Raw genomic sequence first — 25,022 nt, 5'->3', positions numbered from 1 at the left:
TTGGGAGTTGTCGTCTGCGATTGGCTGGCGACCAGTTCGGGGTGTAGCCCGCCTCTCGCCCGAAGATAGCTGGGATAGGCTCCAGCACGCCCGCGACTCGCGTGAGGAGAAAGCCGTACAGGAAAATGGACGGATGAGAGTTGTCGTCTCTCATTAAAATGTGTATTTTATTGTAAATGCAGATAAAATGAGGACTTCATGCTCGGAAAACGCCACTTGGTCTCAACCAGATGCAGTCGATCTTGCACTGTCAATTTGCATGTTAACTGTCAAACATTCTATCTTGGAAAGGTTTTCTTTTTTTTTTTTATTTCTCATTAATGTTCTCTCTGAAGCTTATTAACCTATACTTTTTACCTGACAAACTAAAAATATTTACTCCAGTCTATTGTCACTGTCAATATTGGTCCTCGCTCTCACACGCCTCTGCTCCAAGTGAAAATCCATTTGTCTGAGAGTGCTATAAAACCGAGGGGATAATAGTGCACCTCACCCCTCCTCCTACATCACATGATGGTATAAATCTATTCCCAGAGAAACCAATCCAACTCAGGCCAGATGCACATCTGATTAAAAAAAAAAAGGGGGGAGGTAGAACACATCATACGCTTGATTTATGACTCATCCAAGCTCACTAAAACACTAGTGTCTCGTCTGTGACAGAGGGTGGTTCTTATGTACTGTGTTAGAATCTCTCTTTCCAACAAGAGAACATTCTTCTTTTATTTCATTCCAAATAATTAATGGTAGTTTTGGGTAGCACGGTAAGTAGTGTTAGCACGTCTGCATCGCAGTTGTGAGGGTGGGGGTTTGAATCTTGGCTCCGGTCTTCCTGCGTGGAGGTTGCATTGTCCTCCCCGTGTTTGCACGGGGTTTCTCTGGATAAACCGGCTACCTGCCACATTGTAAAGACATGTACGTTAGGGAACACCAGAGGTTCGAATGTGACTGTGAATGGTTGTGTGGCCAGTGTTTGACTGGCGACCAGTCCAGGGTGTGGCCGATAAAGCCCGCTGAGATGATCTACTTTTATCGACCATTGCCCGGTTGTTCAAAACCCGGTTATTTTTTAACCACTGGTTAAGTAGACTTCACCGACCGTTAACATTAACGGCACTGTTATCTTGTTGTCCAAAACTCTGTTAACTTTAACCAGCTGGCAACTTGACGTTAAAGTTAACACACCTCTAACATTTTAACAGTGTGGTTAACTCTCAAGATGGCTTCAAACTTGGTGTGTATCATCTCAAGACATGGGACATTCAAAGTTGGGAAAATAACATATATTTCATAGATTTATTCAATAAACAAGACATGAATGACTGTGATCTATTTGGACATTTGAACGATCTTAAATAATGAAGTCAAAAACAAATGTCGTAAATAGATAAACATTGCGTCTGTATGAAGCGCCCGTAAAATCTCAATTTCCTTGTCCACGGTAACTTGAATAACAGTCTAAAATTGGATTCAATTAGATATAATATAGGTTAAAATAGATATAACAATCCAAAAGAATTAGCTCATGGATTTATTCATCAGTTTTTCAGTAAGAGATATTGACAGAATCATATTCCATCCATGTGAAGCACCCACAAAATATCAGCTGTAAAGTTTGGACTGATTTTCTCTCTTCACTGGATCATTGAATACCATTTAAAGTTCGTTCAAAGACACATCGCAATGATTATGCATTTTATATGAATATATGGAGAAGTCATTCGTGTTTATATTGATTATAATATTTCAAAATATTATAAATAAATAAATAAACAATAGAAAGTACAATGAAACCTAAACTGGCATTCAGTATAATAATGATAAAAGAGATGAGTTCATTTTGTGTTTTTTTTTTGTTTTTTTTTTCAAAACATGCTTATCAAAATTAAATATGGGGTATGATAATTATTGCTTGATATGAAGCATAAAAATCAATGAATCGCCTATAAAACTAAGAGTAATTGTAGGTGATGCCCCTTCTCTGTATTCAAAACAGAGAGCTGTACGTGTTTGGAACATTAATATTACCGATAAATTCAGTGAATTTCATTTCAATATGTTACCCATTATCACGATAGACACGCCATAATCGTTCCTGCAGACTATGTTACAGTGTACGAAACAATATTACGTTTATGGTTGTGTAATCTGACAGGAAAGTTCACCAACATTTGTGCGAAATGTGCTCATGACAATTTTTGCGCTAAACCGGAAGTCAAAATAAGTAAAATAAGCGAGTTTTGAACAACCGGGCCCAGGATGATCACAGACACTGACAAGTGCTCAGTTTAGTGTATCATACACTACCTATCAGGGAAAACAAGACAAATAAGGTGACTTTGAAAAGAACAGCAACAAAACAATCTAAATGACAGCATTGGAATCCTCTTCTCTGTCTTCTTTGTTAAAGTTATGTAAAATTTGGGCATGGCCCATTCAGCTCCTGACAAACAAGGAGGGGACACCGAAAGGACAGAATTTGATTATATTGTTCCGCTTACTGCAAGCATGTCTACTTTGCTCCAGAAATGTCACCTTGACTTGCTTTGGGTGTGGAGATAAACATGTTCACTTGTCCTTTAACGTTTTCATGAAGGTTAAAAACAGAGACAGAACATGGTTTAACAAGGTAGGAAATGCATAAAGATCAATATTGGACATTATACCAAAATGATGCCTTCGATACTATACTTGCATAAAGTACCTCGATACTAATACTGAAACCATATCATGGCAAAAACCTAAAACCTCAGTAAAAGCAGTGGAATCATTGACAACGAAACATGAAACTGTATTAATTCAAAAATATTATTAAGCAGCTCATGATATTTGAAAAAAATTATCATCATCTTCCAGGTTCTGAAATATCCGGTATTACATCACCAAATGTGACGTAAAATGAGGTATTTGCCGATGTATTTCTCAGTTTCCATCGGTACAATATGCAATGCATGTTTTGAAGCGTTAATTTCTCGTAACTCGATGCAGAGAGGATTGAGTCATCACAGAAATGAAAAGTGTGTAGCATGCAGAGGTAAACAGCTACGAGATCGCTGATTGGTCAAAAGTCAGTCGGAGGGAGATTCATGCAGCTAGCAGACGTTAAAATGCGACACGCCAAGCTCAATAGCGGTTGAAAACTGGGCAAAAAGCCCCATGTGGCTTTGTTTTACATTCAAAGAGGTCGTCGTAGATGAGATACAGTATATTAATCCCTTTGTGGCCAGCACGCAAATGGAATTAAATATTGCCAAAATTACTCGCCGAAGTTTGTGGAGGGTGTTAAAGGCAGCGGGCCAAAAAAAAGATAATGTTGACAAGCACAATCATGTGGAGGCACAGAAGAAGGATTTGGATAAAAATCCTGCAACGTTATCCGAAATCTCAAAAAACTCTTATTGGACGGGCGTTGAGCCATGCCTCCTCGGTGAAGAGGATCGGGTAAGTAAATTCAATCGGTGGTGTGTTGTAAGGTACTAGATGATGTGAATAGCACAAGGCGGACGGATACATGACGCCATCAGCGCGCATAGAGTCGCGAAGATGGAGAGACAGCTGATCAACCTCGAGGTGTTATATTTATTTTCTTACTTAAGGGACTTGACCACAAAAAGGCCGGAGTCGTGTCGCCTGAATAGAAAGCCAAAGTATTAAATCTACATTTTTTTGTTTTGTTTTTTAAATCAGTGGTGATTTCAAACAACACAGGGTCCTAGATTGCTGTTGCACTTACAGTAATTAATCAAATGTAATTGATTCAAGTTCATTCATTTGAACTGTAAACATGTTAACCCATCAATTAATTTTAATCTATAAAGAAATCCAACACATTTGAATTTAGTGAAACCATGAATGCTAATGGTGGCTTCCATCCAGAGGTGGTACCTCATCTGGTGCGCTCAGCTGTATATCAGCCTTTGCAGACTTAATTAGTAGTATGTTTCGGCTTCCCCTAATGGTTAGTCGTGGAAGCAAAATGTTTCCAGATCTCGCTCCGTGCCTTTTTTTGTCAGCGAGCTGTGGACAAGCGCGAAAGCTTGTGGCCATTTCTCTCTCACTCCAACTCCAAAAACATCCTAGGGAATGGCGCTTGTGGCTACAGACGCACAGATTGTTACCTGAAGACAACACTGTGACAGGCGAGAGGCGGGATACACCCTGAACTGGTCGCCAGACAATCACAGGGCAAATATAAACAAACAACCATTCGCACTCACATTCACACCTACGGGCATGTTTTTGGGATGTGGGAGGAAAGCGGAGTGCCCGGAGAAAACCCACGCAGGCACGGGGAGAACATGCAAATTCCACACAGGCGGGGCCGGGATTTGAATCCCGATCCCCAGAACTGTGAGGCAGCCGTGCTAACCAGTCGCCCACCATGCCGCCTATCAAAAACATAAGGCATTAATTTTAAAAAAGGCACAAAGACTTCACGCTGCCCCCTGCTCCTGCTGGGGACTCCCTTTTTCTGTTGGGGGACTTCAACGCTCACATGGGCAATGACAGTAACACCTAGGAGCTGATTGGAAAGAACGCCCACCCCCACCCACCCAATCAGCACCCTAGCAGTTTTCTATTATTGGACTTGTGTGCTCGTCATAGACTGTCCATTATGAACACCATGTTGACACATAAAGGTGTCCACATGTGCACTTGGCACCAGGACGCCCTAGGCCACAGTTCAATGATTAACTTTGTGGTCATGTCATCAGACTTGCGTCCACATGTCTTGGACACTCAGATCCAGAGAGGGTCAGAGCTGTCAACCAATCACCACCTGGTGGTGAGTTGGCTCCGATGGCAGGGTAAGATGCCGGTCCGACCTGACAAACCCAAACGTATTGTGAGGGTCTGCTGGGAACGTCTGGCAGAGTCCTCTGTCAAAAGGAGTTTCTACTCCTACCTCCGGCAGAACTTCGCCCACGTCCCAGGGGGAGCAGGGAACAGTGAGTCTCCATTGTTGAGGCGACCAACTGGAGCTGTGGCCGTAAGATCGTTGGTGCCTGTTGTGGCGGCAATCCCCAAACCCGTTGGTGGACACCAGCGGTGATGGATGCCGTCAAGCCGAAGAAGGAGTCCTGTCAAGCCTTTTTGGCCTGTGGGACTCCGGAGGCAGCTGATGGGTACCGGCTGGCCAAGCGGAACGTGGCTTTGGGGGTCTCTGAGGCAAAAACCTGGGCGTGGGAGGAGTTTGGTTAGGCTATGGAAAACGACTTCCGGACAGCTTAAGAGGAAATTGCGGTCCACATCAGCCATCTCGGGAAGGGGAAGCAGTGCACCATCAACACTGTGTATCGTGGGGATGGGGCACTGCTGACCTCAACTCGGGACGTTGTGAGCCTGAGGGCCGAATACTTAGAAGACCTCCTCAATTCTACTGACACACCTTCCCAGGAGGAAGCAGAGTCTGGGAGTTCTGAGGTGGGTTCTCCTATCTCTGAGGTTGAAGTCACCGAGGTGGTTAAAAAGCTCCTCAGTGGCAGGGCCCCAGGGATGGATGAGATACTCCCGGACTTCCTAAAGGCTCTGGATGTGCAGGGAAGTTCCTCAAACCAGGTTTTCCATGTGTTTTCTGGAAGGCGTTCAACCGTGTCCCTCCGGGAGTCCTGTGGGGGGTGCTACGGGAGTATGGGCTACTGGACCCTCTGATACGGACTGTTCGGTTCCTGTACGGCCAGTGTCAGAGTGCGGTCCGCATTGCAAGTCAAATACGTTTCTCGAGAGTGTTGGACTGTCCTTAGTCACTGATTCTGTTCATTAACTTGATCAGTGCAGCATCTGCAGTGATGCAGACTTTGTATCCATCTGTCAATAATTAGTTTTTCCTCTGGTTACTAGTGATTAAATAATAATTATTATTATAACTACTAGTGAATAAATTGAATGAATTGGCTCTTGATCTTCAAGACTACACACCCTGATCGCGTCATCTAATCCTCCGCCTATACACATAATATAGTACCATTATACAACACACCACCGATTTAATTTACTTACCCGATAAAAGCACTTGAAAAAAACAAGGGTAAATTTGACGAGAAGTGTACTTTTTATGGTTAGGACACTAGCCAACTCATTAGCAAATTCCTAAGTTACGTTATTATCATTAAAATTATTAGTTTTCTATGAATGATTGTGTATCAATACATTGTGCATCTTGGGTAAAAGTTGTGTTTGATGTTTTTTTTTCAACTGCTGATCCTACATTATTTGTGCGTGGTCTGAGGCAGTGACGTGCGGTCAGGGTAGGCAAATGGGCCAGAGCCTCACTGCCCCTTGGTGGTATTTCCTTTCTACTACATGTGAAGCATAAATAAAACCTTATGATTACATTAAATTGTTCCATTTTAGTTTTATGGTCCGTGCTTTACATCGATTTTCTTTTTCAATCCAATAATTTCAATGATTTCATCATTAAAATAGCTGAATTTTCATATTTCCTGTTCAAATGCATAGGATGTGCAGCTCAGAGTCACGTTGAGTCACCGCTCCCATGATGCTTCAAGAGACCACGCACACATCCATTCATCAGGCAGGCTGCGATTGGTCCGTGGCTTCACACAAGAGACATTGGTATTTCCTCATTTCATCGCCAACAATATATGTTTTGTCACATGTACTGCACTTACTGACGTGTAACAGACTGTAATATATTTAATGAAAGTGTGCGACATTTAGTCTTTTTTATCGACCAGAAAAGCCACTAAAGGTGCACGGTGGAGTCTGGTATGTACGGTGCCACAACCAGCATGTGGCAGTGTTGAGTTGAGCTTCATCGAGCTCCAGACGTCACGTGACTTAGTCTGTATCTCATCAATCATGAACTTCACCGCACGTCACTGGTCTGAGGGTGTTCGAAATTTGTTTGCAGAGTACAAACAAAATCAAGTATGAACATACTGATAAATCACAGGTTTTTGCGTCAAACCTGCGTACAATTAGTGAATGAGGCCCATTGTGCTGACATGCTGACCTCTCCTATGTTTGGGCTCATAATATCATGAAGTTGATGCCGCCCTCTATTCTCTAGCATGCTCATCATGTAACCATATTAACACTCGCTCACATATGTTGCAGTTACAAAAATCTGATTTTATCATATCAGTATATCACAAATGCAAGTAACCGTAGGGCTCTAGTGCTAATTTCAGACGGTTTGTGTATTTAAAATGTGGCACAAAAAGACATACAAACAATAAAGAGAGAAAATGATCATCATCTCATTATTGACATTCCAACATTATTTTTATTATTATTAAAATTATGTATTCATCGGACAGTCTCCTGAGGGTACCATTTTGTAAACATCCAACGCAGGCCACTACAATCATACTCAAAATCCTATAATTATACGAGTCTTCTGCCATTAATTAGCTGAGGGAATTTCCACAGTTTTTTATGTGGCTGTTACCAAGTGCACGTTTTACAGCTCTGTGCGCTCTCCTAGAACGGAAAAATATGTTTTTATTACTTTGAGGACAAAATACTTTATAAAACATGCATTCATCCATCAATCCATCCATTTTCTATACCACTTGTCCTCATTTATGCGAGGGGATTGGTACACCATGAACTGGTTGCCATCCATCGCCAGCCAATCGCATGGCACATGAAGACAAACATTCAAAACTCCCACCCATTCCCACCTATGGACACATTAGAGTCTTCAGTTAACCTAACATGCATGTCTTTGGAATATTGGAGCAAGCTGGCCTACCCAGAGAAAACCCACTCAAGCACAGGGAGAATATGCAAACTCCACACGGGAAGGCCGCATCAGAGATTCCAACCCTGAACCTCAGAAATGTGAGGCAGACAAACATTATTAAACATTATTTCATCTTGCTGCCCATATGCAACCATCATGACTTAAATGAAGTGAGCCAAGAGCAGCACACTGCTTGCTTGCATTGATTGTGTCCACAGGCTGAAAAGCAGTTTGCATGTATCTACGAAGAAGGTTGCAGTAACATTCCAAAGGTCAGTGGCACAATCCCACGAAGTGGAGGGTGATGTGTTAACGGTGGACTAATTAAGTGTTGAGTCAGCTATTCTAATTCTGGGACTCAGCTGGAGAAGCATTTGCACTATGGTCCATGCACAACACTAATGTAGCAGAAAAAGAAAAAAACTGCCATGCTTTATTTTACTGTACCTTATATATTTAACACTCAGACTAGCATGCACGGTTTTTCATTACCTGTATATTGTTAAGAAATGTCCTTTATATCAGGAGTAGCGGCAGTTGAACAGTCACTGACAAGCCTCATTGAACAGCCACTAATAACAAGGACAATAACAATAATAATAATAATACAGCGCCTATCAAGTGACGAAAGGTGCTTAAAAATAACTCAGGAGTAATTAAAATGTTGAGTATGTGAGGAATTTTGTTTACAGGAGTAGCTAGCGTTGGCAACCAGCTGGTAGCTTGCCGGCTGAACACGCAAACAACAGCGTGTTGAAGCATTCAGTAGAGGTCTGACAGGCAGGTGATGCCAGAAAAAGTAGGGTGGTAAATTTCCCAATGGAGAGAGAGGTCTGGATTGGGTTTGGCAATGGTGGAAGTTAACAGCTGATCAGATGGTAACTACTAGCTATTCTACGTAAGGTAGAGGAAGTGCCGTTGTAAAGAGAGTCATTTACGATATACTGTATGTACTTTAAAAATTTGAGTCAATAGTTGACCACAACTGTGTACTGTAGACTGTGCACCAAAAATATCAGCTAAACCAAATTTCCGGCGGGATGAGCGTTTAAAATACAGTAGCCCATGTACTGGATCTAGTTTGATGTTGACATCATATGGACCCATTAAAGCAGGTCTGTTTAGTTGTTTTTTTTTTTTTTTTGTGGCTGGATTAGTAATGTGTATTAATGGTGTTGCACCCTTTTAACTTTTTTACCAGACAGCAGGACATCAACCTGTTGAATGTCTGCACCTGTGATTGCTTCTTTCTGACCATTTTTTTATGATGATGTTGAAAGATAAGACAAGTGGGAAACTTTTAAAGTTTTCTTTTTTAATTAAATCAACTGTACAGAGTTTTTGCGTAAATGAGTGAAGACAATCTTTCAAGGAGATTTGAATTGGACTTGATGTAATATATAACCAACATCAGCACCACGCTTGAATAATTGGTGATCAGTTCAGAAGGGTATTGTACCAGGATGTACATTAGCAGGGATTGGCTGCACAAGATTTGTGCTTAAAAGCTGTTAAGTCACCTGACAGTTCCGTAACTTTTCAAACCAGTGTGCAAATTCACCACCATAACCTATTGGGGTTTGGGTGATGCAGAAACTGCGAACACAGACATGTAATACTATTATTTATAACAGCTGGCTGGATACTCAACCCACAATAGAAGAATGAGAAGACTAGTCAACCACCAGAAGCACCATTTACCTCAAACCACAACGACCCCCAACAGGTCCACTCCATTCTGCCTGCCTGGGAATAAAGACTACTGGCTTGCATACAGTGTAATCAAAACATTTGGTTTTCTGAGAGTGCCAAGAGGAGAGGAGCCTGACAGAAAAGTTGGACACAATAGAAGAATTACACAAGTAGGGCTACCACAGAAGAACAGAGGGTCAGGAGTTTATGCAACAAAGATCAGCTAGAAGAGAAAACAATCAGAATCAGAATCATCTTTATTTGCCAAGTATATCAAAAACACACGAGGAATTTGTCTCCGGTAGTTGGAGCCGCAATTGACAGAGAATACTTTTGAGACATAAAAACATAAAATCACAGTCACTGACCAATAAAAGGTTACCAGTAATGTGGTATTTGCCAATACATTTTTTTTTTTTTTACAATTGTGCAAATCAGAGCGGGGACAGGGCCCTGTATAATCACGCTAGAAACCAGCTGATTAAAGAAATTAACATTGCAAAGAGAAACTATGCAGCAAAGTTGGAAAAACAGTTTAGCGCTAACGACTCTAAATCAGTCTGGCATGCATTCCAATCGCTGACTAATTACAAGCGACGATCCCCCCCAAGCTGAGAACAATAGCACACCAGCCAATGACTTGAATACCTTCTACTGCAGATTTGAAGGACACTTTCACACCCCACACCCACCCAGCCACACCACCGACCACTATCACTCCACCGACTTCTGCGTTAACCATCCGCAAACAGGATGTGAGACGCATCTTCAAACAACAAAATATGAACAAAGCGGCAGGCCCAGACCATGTGTCCCCATTCTGCCTCAAAGTCTGCGCGGACCAGCTCGCTCCAGTCTTCACTCAGATCTTCAATAGATCTCTGGAACTGTGCGAAGTACCATCCTGTTTCAAACGCTCCACCATCATTCCAGTCCCCAAGAAACCTACAATCTCGGATCTAAATGACTACAGGCCTGTCGCCTTGACATCTGTGGTCATGAAGTCCTTTCAACGTCTCGTGCTGGACCACCTGCAGCTTGCCTACCGAGCGAACAGGTTTGCGGATGATGCAGTCAACATAGGACTGCACTTCATCCTAGAACACCTCGACAGTGCAGGGACATATGCGAGGATCCTGTTGGTGGACTTCAGCTCAGCGTTCAACACCATCTTGCCAGTGGATTTACAGCTTTCTGACGGGCAGGACACAGCAGGTGAAGGCCACCTCATCCACACACCCTCTTGCAATCAACTTCTTAAGCACCTAACCTACAATTCCATTAAAACATGCTGGCAATTGTTTGACTTGAGTTTGTTGTGACATTTCTGTGGGGCCAATTATACATTACCCGTGCACCCACTGTAGTAGTCTCGCCACGCTGCACTATTTGCACATCTGTTGTTGACCAACACTGGCCACTCATGCCAGAGTAGCATCTGCTCCATTTGCACACTGATTGAGGAGTATCTGCAACATTTGCACAATCAACATTGTCCCAGATTATTGTACTACTCGCTTGAAGTCTTGGCGCCCTTTGCACAATGGTCATTGCATCGAACTATTGCAATATTAGTCTTTTGAACTGCTCTAAGTGCTAGAGGACTCTGCATCTTTTTGCACAATTGTCAAAAAAAAATCATAATGTACCGGCATTACCAGATAACTAGCAACCCTTTATTGCTCAGTGACTGTTTTTTGTCAATGACTTTATGTCTCAAAAGTGTTCTCTGTCATTTGACTGTCTGTTGTCTTACTAGAGCGGCTCCAACTACCGGAGACAAATTCCTTGTGTGTTTTTTGGACATACTTGGCAAATAAAGATGATTCTGATTCTGATTCTGAAGCTGTGCCACATGAATAGCATCCTCTTCTTTAAGAACACTCATTCTGGAAAAGAATTGACTAAAATCATTGTTTGACTTCATTTTTCACTATTACCAACTTCAAAAGCTAATCCCAAATGCATCCTCCAGTAAAATATTAAGTACAATCATTTTCTGTTTTTATCGTCCATTTCTGAATTTGAAGTTCATTCTGTGTTGTGACATAATCCCTAACATCGCTCTGTCGCTTAATACATTTAACATTAACATCCTTAAACTAATTTATCGTGTATAATGCGCACCCCCACCCGAAAAATCAATGGTGTGCATTATACATGGGTATAGGGGGAAATGAAAAAAACCTTCCCATTTTATAAATGTATGCCGCTATCTAGAGGTTATGAAAAAGCGGTACATGTTCATTTTAATATGCCACTGCCACCTAGAGATTATGAGAAAGGTGTACACTTTCATTCTAATATGCCAGCTCCACCTAGAAGCTATGAAAAAGGTGTAGCCTACACTTTCATTCCAATATGACAGGAGAATGTATGACTGCATAGTATGTACAGTTGTGCTCATAAGTTTACATACCCTGGCGGAATTTGTGAAATATTGTTTTTTGTAAATATGACTGATGACTAATTTCTTTATGGTTATGTTTTGTTTAATGATAATGCTTTCCTGAAATGCTTGCCAGTTTAATTTGAATCCCATTAAAATAAAACTAAATGTGTTTCGACTGGCCCTTCATGTTTTCTTTAAAGAATTGTACTCATCTCACAAATTCTGCCCGGGTAATCAAACATATGAGCACTGTTTTCTCATTTACCAAATAAAAGTAGGGCTGTGAATTTCAAAATAAAAAAAATAATAAGTAAATAAAAAGAAAGTATTACATGTTCAAATAAAGTGCTTAACTTCTGAATACTTATTTGAAAAAACTAACAAAATACAGATAATACTTCATGTTTTGATCATATGGGTAGAAGCAAAATCATACATTGTAAAAATGCATTATACATGGGAAGAAGAGTTTTCTAGAATTTTGAGGTCAACTTTGGGGGTGCGTATTATACATACATACAATAGAGGATGTCCGCTTCAGAGGTAGGTAGAGTAGCATTGTACGCAAGTAAGAGTAGTGTTACTTGACAATAATGTGACCCAATTAAAGTAAAAAGTAGTCCTCTAAAAAATTACTTGAGTAAGAGTAAAAAGTACACAATGAAATAATTATTCAAAAATAGTAAATTCAGATTTTTTTTAACCACAGCATGAACATCAATAAAAAAAGAATTACAAAATAAAATGTGAATGTGCAAATTCTGATATTGCTGTGTGTGCGCGTGTGTGTGTGTGTGTGTGTGTGTGTGTGTATGCGCAGTCAAAAATACAACAAAACGTCTGCAATTTACTGCACGGTGTTTTCTCAAGTTAGAAGTGAGCTGCAATATCCACGTTTGGGCAGACAGTGCCAGACAAATAAACAAAAACAACAGCTTTCATGTATTGTAGTGTCTAAATGTACAACGCCAATTCCAATGACGTGTTAAACAAATAAAAACTGAATATAGTGATTTGCAAATCATGTTCAACCTGTATTTAATTGAATACACTACAAAGACAAGATATTTAATCTTCAAACTGTTCAACTTCATTTGTAGCAGTACCAAACCAGACTGTGATGGATGAACACAGGACTGATTTGATGAGTAATGTGTAGAACTGCTTCAGCAGCTCCTGTGGCAGGCCGTGCTTCCTCAGAAGTCACAGTAAGTACATCCTCTGTTGGGCCTTTTTGAGGAAGGAGTTGATGTTGGTCACCCACTCTAGGTCCTGAAAGACTGTAATTACAAGGAACGTGAAGGTCTTGACGGTTGACACAGGGCAGTTGGACAATGTGAGGGGAAGCTGTGGCAAAGGATACTTCCTGAAATCCACAATCATCTCTACAGTCTTGGGCGTGTTTAGCTCCAGGCTGTGTCGGCCGCACCAAAGCTCCAGTCGCTCCACTTCCTGTCAATACGCAGACTCGTCACAGTCTTTGATGTGGCCGATGACAGTGGTGTCATCTGCAAACTTCAGGAGTTTGACAGCCGGGTGCGTTGAGGTGCAGTCGTTCGTGCAGAGAGAGAAGAGCAGCGGAGAGAGGACACATCCTTGGGGTGCCCCGGTGCTGGTGGTGCGTGTCCCCTAGCCTCACCGGCTGTGTCCTGCCCGTCAGGAAGCTGCCACTGGGAGATCGCAGGCGAGACGCTGAGCTGGAGAACCTTGGAGGAAAGGAGCTCGGGATGGTGTTGAAGGCAGAGCTGAAGTCCACAAACAGGATCCTCGCCTAGGTCCCCGCACCGTTGAGGTGTTGTAGGATGAAGTGCAGTCCCATGTTAACTGTGTCATCCGCAGACCTGTTTGCTCAGTAGGTAAACTGCAGAGGGTCCACCAGGAGACCTGTGACGCTCTTGAGGTGGTCCAGCACGAGGCGTTCAAAGGACTTCATGACCACAGATGTCAGGGTGACAGGCCTGTAGTCATTCAAACCCGAGATTGCAGGTTTCTTGGGGACTGGGATGATGGTGGAGCTTTGAAACAGGATGGTGCCTCACACAGTTCCATAGATCTATTGAAGATCTGTGTGAAGATTGGAGCGAGCTGGTCCGTGCAGACTTTGAGGCAGGGTGGAGACGCAAGGTCTGGACCTGCCGCTTTGTTGATCTTTTGTTGTTTGAAGATACGTCTCACATTCTGTTCGTGGATGGTCAACGCAGGAGGGTGAGTCAGACGTGTGATGGTGGTCGGTGGTGCGGCTGGGTGGGTGGGTGTGGGGTCTGAAAGTGTCCTTTTCAAATTTGCAGTAGAAGGTGTTCAAGTCGTCAGCTAGTCCTTTATTGTCAGCTGGTTTCTAGCGCAATTACATAGGGTTCTATCCCCACTTCGATAGGCGTCCTCGTCAGCCTGGGGAAGTGGCTTAAGTTTGGCAGTGAACCACGGCTTGTTGTTATTCAACGTGCAATATGACTTTGTTGGTACACACACATCTTCAAAGAAACGGATATAGGATGTAACAGTGTCCGTATATTCATCCAGGCTGCCAATTGAAGTTTCAAAGACACTCCAGTCTGTGCAGTCCAAACAGCTTCGAAGTTCTATCTTTGCTTGATTAGTCCATTTCTTCACTGTTTTCACCATAGGCTTCACACATTTAAGATTTTGCCTGTAGCAGCTTGATCTGCACTCCTGCTCGGTTCCCCCTGTGTCGTCTACACCTCCATACGCCATACACCGCGGCCGCCGCGCCGCTGAGTAACTCAGAGGAAAAAATTGAGCAGATTTTTGAAAGTTGGTGAAACAAAGCTCGGGGTAGACTCCCCAATGTTTAGCAAGTCTTCCGTTGTAAGAAGTGAGTCCCGTAATGTCTCCAAAGACGAACGAAAAACACAAAAACATAGAAATACTTGAGAGCACGTAACCGAGGCGACCACACAGTTAGGCGCCATCTTGGCAAAGACAAACAGTGAAAGTACAAGAGATGAGGGTTTGGGAAGGGAAATATGAAAAGAGAAAAGTCTCGGTAGGGAGGCGTCTGTTTGTGTGGCTTGGGCTACTGGTTTAACATGGGGAGGAGTAATTGGGACCAGCCGCTTACGCTTTAAATAACTGGTGGGTTGTGGTGTGTGGCAAGGAGGGAAGTGAAGCAGAGCCCGATATAAAGATATATGTATATATTATATTTATATGCTAGATTTGTATCTTTATATACGGCTCTGAAGTGGACTTGAAACTGCAGGTGGAGTAAATTCAAATTGATGAGTTATTGCGTCCATCTTATGAATTGAGGGAAACGATACAAAATGGCTGCAAGATCACCCCCCTTAATCTTGCTATTTATGTTTGGACACAGAATCAACACAAAATTGTTTTTGTTTTCTTACCTGTGGGATCAAACAGCTAGTTTCCTTTATTTCTTTCCATGGTTCACTTGAGTTCCAAAACCTAGAGGAAAACATGACTTCAGTTATATACTGTAACTGAGAGAATGACTGAAAGACGACAATCAAAACAAGATATGAAAGACGTGGACGGATGACAAAGTCAAGTTACGTTATACTAGTCCAAGTATAAAAAGGTATCACAAAATGTCTGGGAGTTATGCAAATTAAAAATAGATTCAGTATGTTTGGAATAAGGCCAACACATCAACACATTATCCATAATCAATCATTGTTTAAACTGTATATGGCCGACTGGTTAGCACATCTGCCTCACAGTTCTGAGGACCGGCGTTCAAATCCCGGCCCTGCCTGTGTGGAGTTTGCATGTTCTCCCCGTGCCTGCGTGGGTTTTCTACGGGTACTCCGGTTTCCTCCAACATCCCAAAAACATGCGCGGTAGGTTGATTGAAGACTCTAAATTGCCCGTAGGTGTGAATGTGTGCGCGAATGGTTGTTTGTTTATATGTGCTCTGCGATTGGCTGGCGACCAGTTCAGGGTGTACCGCGCCTCTCGCCCCAAGATGGCTGGGATAGGCTCAAGCACGCCTGTGACCCTTGTGAGGATAAAGCGGTACGGAAAATGGATGGATGGTAGCAGGAGTTCGGACTGAACTGTTTGACATGAAAAGATGAATGAGAGATCAACATTTCATGTCTTATATTTCTAGGTATTTATACAACTAAGAAGACAGCACAATTTGTTTGAATCCGCCCATTTTTCATCTGAGTAAAAAAATTAGAACCCGTGACAAGAGACGGGGACTCGAGTCATTGTGACTTGAGACTCGAGCTGACTGGGAGTCACTGTATTGACTTGTGACTTGACAAAAACAAAGAGACTTGATTGTGACTTGGGTATTAATGATTTGGGACTTGACTTGAGACGTGATGATGAGAAAGACTTGACTGTTGTTCAATTAATGTTTGGTTTAAAGACGAAATATAAAATGAACAAAAATCTAACATGACATATCGGCATGCGAGCACACACTGGGAATAGCACTTTCATGACTGACTGTTGATCAGTCATAACCCTCGCTGAAGAGAAGCCCATTCTCACTGTATCATCATTGTGGGAGTGATACTGGTCCCCCAAGTCACAACCTTTGGATATAAAAACCACAAATGACACAAACCAATGAAGTGCAGAATGCTTTTTTTTTTTTTTTTTTTTTCCCCCCCCAGCAAAGGTAACAGACAGTAAAAGGGAATGGTACGTACTTGCTGGTCATGGCAGAAGAGCCCGGCCGCTCTTCTCCCATTCACCACATCCATCTGAACAACAGATTCTCCCCTCTGGCCCAAGACGAAAAAAACAACTTCAAAGGCACTATTCCAAATTATTACGCACAACAGCGTTTCAAGACATTTGAGAGGTTTTAAAGAAATGAAAAAAGTAATTTATGGAATTTGGAGCATTTTTTTTTTTTTTACAAGTTACATTTTGACATAGGACCCCTTATTTGAGAGCAGCTTCACAATTGTTAAATCGATTTAAACTTGTGAGTTTTTTCACATGTACATCAGTATTCACAGTCTTTGCCACGAAGCTCAAAATTGAGCTCAGGCGCATCATGTTTCCACTGATCATCTTTGAGAGGGTGCTACAGCTTAATTTGTTTCTAAACCCAAGTGTGTCTTGTACCTAAATATACAATGTGTGTAATTGTAGTTGTTTTGTATTTAGTTATACAGTAAACTCCAACTGCAGTGCCAATAAACAGCTTTGAGCACACTCAGGAAGGGCAGCAAGCAACAACAGCGGTCAGGGTGCTTTTGCAACACAGGAACTTGCATACACACGCCACTGTTCGGCACGTTAATCGTTTCGCTTTGATTATAATGTTTTTAGTCAAAATCACGATTCAATTTTGATTCTTCGACCAGCCCTAGTTTCTTTGTGAGAGTGCATTGTCATCCTTGAAGATGATTTTGTTCATGGAAGCACGGTTCTTCTTTTGGTACCAAGGAAGGTGTCAGTCAGAAACTCCATGTACTTTTCAGGTCATTTTCACACCTTCAGGGACCTTAAAGGTGCTGACAAGCTCTCTCTCTTCTGCATGTTTCTGCCCAAATACAATATGTACAATATGAGTTTTAGAAGGCGGCACGGTGGCCGACTGGTTAGAGCGTCAGCCTCACAGTTCTGAGGTGCGGGGTTCAATCCCCGTCCCCGCCTGTGTGGAGTTTGCATGTTCTCCCCGTGCCTGCGTGGGTTTTCTCCGGGCACTCCGGTTTCCTCCCACATCCCAAAAACATGCATTAATCGGAAACTCTAAATTGCCCATAGGCATGACTGTGAGTGCAAATGGTTGTTTGTTTCTATGTGCCCTGCGATTGGCTGGCAACCAGTTCAGGCTGTACCCCGCCTCCTGCCCGATGACAGCTGGGATAGGCTCCAGCACGCCCGCGACCCTAGTGAGGAGAAGCGGCTCAGAAAATGGATGGATGGATGGATGAGTTTTAGAAGAGTTTCTACTTGAATTTCTTTGCAGGGTGTCAAAAAAGCCTCCCAAGTGCTGCCGTTTGGATGTCAACTGCCTCCCAAAGTCAACAGTCTTTTGCTTGAGGATGGTAAATGGTCCGTTCACTTGTATAGCGCTTTTCTACCTAAGATACTCAAAGCGCTTTAACACTGTCTCCTCATTCACCTACTGATGACGCAGCATCAGGAGCAACTGGGGGTTCAGTATCTTGCTCAAGGACACTTGGAGATGGTTACAACCTCTGGGTTAAGAGATGAACACTGTACCACCTCCGCAATGCCGCCCCCATGCCATGCTCTGACGGTTCTTAATCGGGTTGGAGGTCAGGGGAGGATGAGTGCAACATGACTTTCTCTCCTTTTATGCCCAGAATAGCAAATGATTCAGAGTTATATTTTGCAGCATGAGATTGTCCAGATGCTCTAGGGAAGCCTAGATGGTCCCGATGGATGGAGTAGTGGATGCTTGGTGGAGGGCCACCATGTCCCAACAAGGGACAGTGTTCCCCAACCTTCTTTGCACCGAGGACCGGTTCGGAGTCGGCATTTTTCTCACGGACCAGCTGTGGTGGCTGCTTCCTCCTTTGCCGTTCGTGGCGTGTCCACTGTGGGCGCGATGCAGGAGTCGGGGTCGGAGTTGCTATAGGCAGCCAGACCAGACTGCAGTTCCGTAGCTCCACAATGAGAGTAGACTTTTAAAGGTAGTTCTGCCTGTGTCGAGCAGAAACCTACGACTGTATCTGTATCTGATTGGGCAGGATACGCGCAACACAACCAGGGTCAATCAATTTGTTTTTCCAATACTTTCCCAGTGTGTTGCCTTGTGGTGTTAATTTCAGCCCACCAAACATTATTCGTTTAACAACCAATGTGTGTTCACAGTAACTGAATTAATTGTTCTACTTAAATAGAGAGGATCATACTATCCAGGACACATCATTTGGTTGGAATGTTCGATTTAATGTCAAATCAGGATAACCTGAATCATGGTCCTTTTAAGATGATGACTTCCTCCTTTAGCTGATCACACCTGTAATCCACTTTACAAGGAACTAATTGCTTCGCAGCTGCCTTGCTCGCTGCAAATTAATGCAGCTCAACAGGACTATGCGTTTGCCCATAAGAAGCACATACTTTTACATTTGAACAAATGTTTTTAAAACAAAAGCTGTAAATTATGTGACCGACAAAAATGATGCCAATGTCGTTTGATTGCCTCGTCTATAAGTCATGAAGTAATTGTGCAAAACCAATACAACCCTTGGCCCAAAAGCGAGACTGGATTGTATATGTATTGAAGCTGCAACACAAAGTATTTCAATTATGTTTACTAGAGTGTTGTTTGTGATAACGTAAAAATTATTCCATGTTATCTTTTCATAGAGAACTGAAGGATACTTTTGATCAACACTTAAATGAAAATTCTTTTACCCCAGTCAATTGCTAGTTAGCCAAAAAGCTAAATAACTACAATATATGTCAGCCATCTGTCTCTGCTATAGGTTTTGATTTGAATTTGGACTTAATTTGATCATTTTACCATTAAAATGTAACATGCTTGGTTCTTCAAACTGCGGAGCCATTTGAAAGTGGTCATCGATGATGATCTTCCCGAAGACACTAGGAAAACCGAAAAGATTGTGGAGGGTGAGAATAATCAAAGGGTGCCGCCTTCAGGCTCAGGCTCGACCAGAATGTGTCTCAGTAGTTGAACAGGTGATCTCATTTAAAGGGGCATGTCCATTAGGGCAGTACGTGCCACGAAAGTCGAAAAAATTGTGCGTGAGTAAAACTCAAAGTTGGGAGGAGTTGACTTGCCAAGACAGGATGACAAGCTATCGCCAAATGAGTTTGCCAACAAAGAAGTGGACCATTTGCATGCTGATGCAAAAGATCTTGACAGCTGGCTCCTGTACCGCAGCGATAACCAGGTAATTGGTACCCCAAGGAAAGCGAGCATGAAGTTTCTGGAGTTTCGGAGGGTTGTGGCTCAGGTAACAAGCGTGATGTCATTCATAAAGATGCTCATGTTGCAGATGCAGAGAATGACAATGGACACCTTCCACCACCAGTCAAAACATCTCGGGTCACTCCAGTCCCCCACGTCTGAGTCCGTCCGCTTCAGTGCTTCCCATCTCCTGGAGATGGTTGCCTTAAAAATCCTATGCCTTGCAGAGAACAAGGCTGCTCTGGGAAGTCTCTTGTGTGATGCATGACATGTAATAATGTGTACCTCTGCCTGCAAAGTGAACGGAACTGCTTCATCTGGATTTTAATCAATTGACCAAGAAACATTTTCCTTTTGTCTCATTGTATTTTAGCATGCAGTAGTAGTTTGACAGTTCATCAAGAAGTTTCATTCCTTACATTTGTCTCTAGCAATGAGGTGCTTTAAGTGCATTTGCATCTGCATTTTGATTACATTTCGGATGTTGAGAAATATCTACAAAAATAAGAGAAAATACAGTTCTTGTGAATGAGTGTTAGTAAGAGAGAAATAATACAAAAATCTGTAATTTCTATAACATCGAGGTCCAGTCTTTGATTTATTCATTTTGCAATTTTCTCCACAACAAATGAGGCTCTCACTGTTTTTTTAAAAACTGTTTCATTTAACACTAAATAATGAATGTACTTATATACTCGTATTGCCCTTTAATACTGTAACGAAATGTTATATGTGTTAATTGTTGTGTGTTGCTGTTGGGGGGAGGGGGGGTTGTGTGAGCAAGTTATGTTGTGCTTAGCGCTGTTAAGTCCGAGGGGCTTTGAATGCATCGCTCTGCAAAACGGGATAAATGGGAGAAAAAGAGAGCCTGATTTCAAACTACTGAACATAGTTCACATTGTTCCTCTTCTTTTATTTGATTGTTGATATTCATTTCATTCTCATTTCATTTCAATTGAAGGTGAATGTCCCGCCCCCCACCCCATTTTTCTTTCCAAAACGGATTTTTGGCACCCCGTTGAGGCCGCGGCGCCCTTAGCATTTGCTAACCCCAACCTATTGACGGGCCGGCCCTGCCTACGCCGCACACACACACACACACACACACAAGAGCAGTTTGACAAAGAATAAGAAGGTCGAATTGAATGGGGTAGGTTATTCCAGTCTGAGGCTGGACTTGAACCCGGGTCCTCAGAGCTGTGAGGCAGATGTGCAATCCAGTCGTCCACCTCGCACATCACAAAAACATGCATGGTGGGTTAATTGGTGCGCTGCGATTGGCTGACACATGACATGATTCACGACACATGACATCCTAATGCTGCAGAGAAAAAAAATGTGCATAATATATTTGGAACGCAGTATAATTATTTGACTTTACACCGATTTTATCGGGCTGATCGGTATCGGCTGGTATTTAGCATTTTATGCTGATCGGCTTTAATGTCATAATTTGCCGATCCGATCAATGACTCCGCAAAAGACATTTACTCTGCGTCGCCGAGTGCACAGTATATTTGAATCCAAAAGCAGGCAACAAAAACGTTATGTAGCGTAGCAAGCTAGCGGTAGCACGAACGGTTGGATGTAAACATGCCGCCGTTCTGTCGAATCATGCTCTAAAGTTTTGGTGTGGGTGAAGTCATTTAATTAAAAATAAAGTGATTTAATTACAGTAAGTTAGCACCCATTATTTATGTCATGTTGTAATGTTGGTTTGACCTGACTGATTAGAATACACGATCTGACGAGAGCAGTGATTTCCAACCTTTATGGAGCCAAGGAACATTTTTTACAATTGAAAAATCTCACCGCACACCAACAAACAAAAATGTCACAAAAAGTGGACACATTAATTACTGTATGTACTTCCTGCCATCTAATTGAAGACCATTCATTTGTTCTGTCTGCCACTATGCCTCGCTGGCATAAATAGAGGAACAAAGATACATTATTTATTGTAAATAGATTTTTTTTTGAGCAATTAAGTACACAAGTATATACAGTAAATGAACAGGTCATTTAAATAGACACATTGCTCCATCTTGTGATCGGTTATCCTTTTTTTAAATTCACTGATCGGCCCCAAAAATCCTGATCATGTAAAGCCTAATAATTATAGTTCCCTTTATTTTTGTAAATGTAAAATATACCTTCCTTTTTTAAAAAACAATCGTTTTCATTTCATAAACAATTCATTTTTATAATTTCGTTCATTTTAGTTAACAATAATAAGCTCGCTAGGTAAAGAAATTGCATCACAATATCTACTTTTTAGATTTTTTCAACAAACTTTCATTTGTGGTGCATCAATCACCTTTGGTAGCCATATTTCTTTGATATTTGTCCTCATCTGTGGTATTCTTTGTTCAGTCATGACAAATTGACTCATTGCGGATAAAAAAAAAAATGAAGCACTGTTTCTTGCTTATTTGACTATTGTGCAAAATTTCAAAGGGCATCATGTCACACTGCTCTACTTGCATGCCTGAAGCTTGGGAGCTTCAGATATCCTAGAACACTGTGCTGCTCTTGTACATTCCTTGCAGGACTCAGCCAAGGTTGTGGACTTTTGACATGCCTTAACATTCACATTGTGCGCTCCATGGCAACCCCCTTTTCCCAGGAAATATGTTCGCTTTCCCCATGTGTTTAAAGAGACTCGATATAGACAGTGTTCGGGCAAATGGGTTTCTGGTTAGCTGTTTTCTAACGTTTTCAGTGTCATCACTTAGCAACAAGCTGTCCATATAAAAGTCATCACACAAAGCTGCTTATCATGTTTGTCTGCTTGCCATGAAGATGCCAAAAACACTCAAGAGAAAAACAAATCACAGGAAATGCTTCTCATATTGTTGCTATGGAGTGTTTATTTACATATTTTATATACTTTACTTGCAGTCTATAATAATTATTCCACGAGGACCTTTGTTGCAAAAGTGGAAAAAAAGTGTTGTGCCGAAACTCACCAGGAGCTTTCGGCAATTATTTCTTTCTGCCTTTTAGCACCACCGTGGCCATGAGTTAAGGCCCCTTTTGTCCAAAACCTAACACATCAGCAAGCATTGGAAGATGTAAAGTATTGTATAGTTCTCCAATGAACCACTCGATTTGTACAAGTTAGCAAGTAGACACCGCATACATCCTCTGCGCAGCAACCCATTCCTTGTTGAAAAATCCACAGCTAAACCAGGTGAAAGGAACATTGTTGCCACCGAGCAGTCAGAGGCAGACGGTTTGGGTAAAGATTGAAATTTAACTGCGTGCATGTAAACTGGGACATTACAGAGAAGTATGAAAAAAGTCATGAAACCAAACTATGTCAGGAACCGGATTAATTTGTGGCTCTAAACGTAGTCACTTTCTCCCTGAGGAATGCCTTCACGTCTCAACTCTCTCTCCCCCTCTACCCCCACAACACAACACAACGCCACTACCCCACCCCTATTCCCTCCCCATCTACAAATCCTCCTCTCCAGTTGGCTGCTCCATTCAGCTACACTCAACAACAGAAACAAAAGGACCTTGCAACCCTCTGTGGAAACAAGGCAGAGTACACAAGAGCTTCAGACCACCACTTTTAAAATGTAACAGACCAAAAAGCAAATCACAAGTGAAAACTAAAAATCTTGAAACACAAATCTACATATGTGATAGATGTAGAGTAAAAAAAAAGTACAGAGACAATTATTGTCTAGTCAGGTTGATTAAACAACAGATCACATTTTATGTGAAACTGTATAGTGCATGTCATTCTTTGGAATGAGGGTACTGTCATAGTAGCACGGGGCAGACAAAAGCCCCTTTAAATAGCCAGTTCCAGGCAGTAGTGTTTTGCCATTACTCAACCTCACTGGTCTGTATAAAACCAACTAATGGGGGAGGGAGGGCATTTTTGAACCACCATTAAGCTGGTGGGGGAAGGACAACAAGCACACTGGGAACCATGCTTCTGCGTTATGTGTCAAGCTACAGTTGTGGGACGGTACGCTACCTAAAACTAGACTTTACACCGGTTTTATCGGCCTTATCGGTATCGGACGATAATTAGCATTTTGTGGTGATCGGCTGATCGGCTTTAATGTCATAATTCGCCGATCCGATTAATCATCGATTGGCTCCGCAAAAGACATTTACTCCGCGTCGCCATCGTGCACAGTATATTTGAATCCAAAAGCTAGTTTATTTTTAGCCTTGTCGCATGTCTTTTGACATAGACCTGTAAATATCTGACAGCCAATAAAGTTATTTAAAAAATAAATAAATAAATAACATGGGGGTGTGGAACAGACAACACGTCTGAGACAGACAACACGTAACGCCCGGATCAGACTGCAATACAAATTTGCTCTTTCACGATTGCACTATGTCACACGACTGCAATAAAATCTTCCATTCCGATAACACCGCATCACGTTTTTTACGATCAGTGGGCTTTATCTTGTCAACTCAAATGTGACTGGATACACTCCTTACCGTGGCGATGACAACAACAGTGGCTCACGCCGACTGTATTATAAAAACAAAATTTGGAAAAAACGTGTGTTGGTGGTCACCGATGGTCGGGACAGGAGAAGACGTTCGTTTAAGGCTTGCTTGAGGTATGTTTACGTACTTTGAATACGATACGGCTCGCAAGCAGGCAACAAAACGTTATGTAGCCTAGCAAGCTACTGCTAGCACGAATGGTTGGAGGTAAACATGCTGCCGTTCTGTCGAATCATGCTCTAAAGTTTCGGTGTGGGTGAAGTCATTTAATTACAGTAAGTTAGCACCCATTCTTTCTGTCATGTTGTAATGTTGGTTTGACCTGACGGATTAGAATACACGATCTGACTAGAGCAGTGATTTCCAACCTTTATGGAGCCAAGGAACATCTCACGAAAAATCTCACGGCACACCAACAAACAAAAATGTCACAAAAAGTGGATATATTAATGACTGTGTAATAGAAGACCATGTAATAGAAGACCATTCATTTGTTCTGTCTGTCACTATGCCTCACTGGCATGAATAGAGGAACAAAGATACATTATTTATTGTAAATAGATTTTTTTGAGCAATTAGGTACACAAGTACATACAGTAAATGAACAGGGGCCTCATGTACAAAAGGTGCGTACGTCCGTTCTTTTTCACGGCAAAGTTCAGATGTATCAAGAGTGACATGAGCGTGGAAATCTGCGGTGCCTCACGCCAACTGCATGCCTGGCGTACGCACGTTTCTGCACCTTTTGGTGCTTTGGCGACACTTAGAGGTGATGCTGGGAAACTGTTCTCATAAATCTGCACACCAGAGACGCATGAATAATTAGCACCGATGAACATTTGATTTCAACAATGCAATTGAGGAAAGGACTGAGAATTCAT

The 25,022-nt window shown here is 42.1% G+C and overlaps 1 protein-coding gene across 9 annotated transcripts in view; it reads right to left on the bottom strand.

The window, feature by feature from the left end:
* Positions 1–25,022, bottom strand: part of plxnb1b (plexin b1b) — a 162,513-nt gene that overhangs the window by 127,288 nt on the left and 10,203 nt on the right. For all 9 annotated transcript variants that reach the window (XR_009790236.1, XR_009790237.1, XR_009790238.1 and 6 more), the window contains exon 2: positions 15,161–15,221. The gene's annotated coding sequence lies outside the window, so the exon portion shown is untranslated. The remainder of the gene's footprint in view (positions 1–15,160; positions 15,222–25,022) is intronic.

The sequence above is a fragment of the Phyllopteryx taeniolatus genome, chromosome 9 (genome assembly GCF_024500385.1).
Source record: "Phyllopteryx taeniolatus isolate TA_2022b chromosome 9, UOR_Ptae_1.2, whole genome shotgun sequence".
Classification (NCBI taxonomy): Eukaryota; Metazoa; Chordata; class Actinopteri; order Syngnathiformes; family Syngnathidae; genus Phyllopteryx; species Phyllopteryx taeniolatus.
Note: the sequence above shows the minus strand (reverse complement) of the source record. Positions and strands in the feature narration are given on the sequence as shown.